The sequence below is a fragment of the Rutidosis leptorrhynchoides genome, chromosome 5 (assembly GCF_046630445.1).
Source record: "Rutidosis leptorrhynchoides isolate AG116_Rl617_1_P2 chromosome 5, CSIRO_AGI_Rlap_v1, whole genome shotgun sequence".
Lineage (NCBI taxonomy): Eukaryota > Viridiplantae > Streptophyta > Magnoliopsida > Asterales > Asteraceae > Rutidosis > Rutidosis leptorrhynchoides.
In genome coordinates this window covers 387,826,467-387,829,049 of record NC_092337.1, presented here as the reverse complement: position 1 = coordinate 387,829,049, position 2,583 = coordinate 387,826,467, and positions in this window count along the sequence as shown.

The window sequence follows — 2,583 nt, the reverse complement described above, 5'->3', positions numbered from 1 at the left end:
TGTTCTAAGAAAGAACGTAATAGCACGATTTGATTTGTCAAATTTCCTAAATCACTGAGAGTAGAACTATCAAGAATATACTTTCTTGATATGTTCAGAAGTTAAGCAGAATGAAAAAGTTATGTAACATGGCACCTGATGACGTTATGATCTGTGCATCATCACGTCCCATTAGAAACTCAGCATGACTTACTGTAATATAATCACGTTGATCAAGTGTCATTATATTATACTAATTCATGCATCAACTTCTTTACATTTCTCCAGGATTCATTCATAAATTAAATTTAGATTTTACAGAAGTTTCCAATATAATGAAACACAGGAAGCACGAAGAGGTATATAATTTCGGACGAGAATATTTATGAAAATATCCTCAGAAATATCGAAGATATTTATGATGATATTTTGGAATTTCCAAGTTCGAAGGTTGATGAAGAAAAAATTTTCCACAAGATTTTAACATGACTTCGGAGCAAAATATTCTCTAAAGATTTCAACGGATCTAGAATTACCTGGATTTTTTGAATATAGGGTATGGTCCTTGTATTTGTCCTTGGTCTCCTTCGTAGTTAGCTTAATCCGTTTTCCAGTTCCAACTTTTCTGAGCTTTTCCAACATACTATTCTTTATCATCAAACTTTCGACGATTAAGGTCGTTTACGGTTGTCTACAGTTTTCTACTGCTTCATTCAGCTTTTTTTCAAAGTTCAATGTATTGATTCGTAGGCTAGGTGCTTTTCAAAATTTCAGAATTGAAGATCGTAATTCTTGAAGATAATTGTTATATGTATACATATAACTATTGATGTAGAAAGGCTACGAGATTCGAAATACTGATTGGTGATTCTTGGTAATCGGTATGACAATTATTGTTACAGGGTATAGATGAATACATGATGGGGTTTCAATGAATATAATGATTTTTCAGAAAGTCCAAATTCATTGAAGTTGCTGGTAAGTTTACTGTTAATGTGGTGGAATATAAACGGTTCTCCAGTAATGATGAGGACAGGCAAACTTATATATATCAAGGTTATAATAAGACTAAACCGTGTGAAATTCGAAGTTGATTTGCTGAAGCTATGACAAAATTGGCTAATTTGAAAAAGAGTTGAAATGTTATTTTCGGTAATAACAATGCCAAAGGATCTAGAACAAACACGTGTTAAAAGTTTACACAGGTTCCGAGTGTTTTCAGGTGCATAACTATATGCATCTCTTCTTCCGTAGATGAAGTGCGGTTGGTTCATCCTATCGATTGAAGTGTTTTCAAGAATTATGAAAGGTTGGAATCGCAGATTGTAATCGTCAAGATACAAATGAGGTTTAAGATGAAATCAAGTGGCAAACTTGAAGAAATGTTTAGTTTCATATGTTATAATTAATATTTTAATTCATTTTAATTGTCCAATGTTATTAGTCCACAGTCGATAGTCCACAGTTAATAGTCCAATAATTCATATATAGTTTAATATACAATATTCGAATTAATTAATACGTATCGTGACCCGTGTACATGTCTCAGACTCGATCACAACTCAAAGTATATATATTATTATAGAATCAACCTCAACCCTGTATAGGGAACTCGATCATTACTGCATATAGAGTGTCTATGGTTATTCCAAATAATATATATAGATGCGTCGATATGATATGTCAAAACTTTGTATACGTGTCCCGATATTTAAAGTGTGTAAAATAACAGTAATTAAATGACGATAAATAAAGTGCGTAAAATAAATAACAGAAATTAAATGACGATAAATAAAATTGCGAGAATTAAAATTGCAAAAAATAAATTGCGATATTTAAATGTAATAAGGAATTAACAGTTAGCTAAGATTTTGTTAGCGCGGATTCTTAACAAAATTTCTCATAGTTAATTTGTTTGTTTCTAACAAATTTTATTTTGTCTAATATTTTCTTCATTTTGCCACATGTTAGATTCTGATAGGTCAAAATCCAAATATGAAATTGAATGAAAATGGTTATTTTGTGGTGAACGGATTCGTATATCTGTGGTTGTAATAATAATAATAATAACATAACAAATCAATTGTATCAATTTTCATATATATATATATATACATATATATATATATATATATATATATATATATATATATATATATATATATATATATAATATTAATAATACTGATATTAATATTAATATTAATGTTTATGAAAGTAATAATATTAATATAATAACAATATTCTAACTTGTATTGTATTTTAATTATGTAATATTTACTAATCATATAATATATTATATAATAACTTTTATTGAATATTTATTATTTATAAATTTTATATATAATACAATATACATATAATAATAATTATACATAGAAATCATATATATTTATATATGGATTCATTTTAAATTACACTTAATTATTTCGTATCTTATTTTACATATTTAATTCTAATGATTAGTTTCTTTTTTTTTATTTCACATTATTATATATATACCCCTATCTTTATACATATATATATATATATATATATATATATATATATATATATATATATATATATATATATATATATATATATATATATATATATATATAT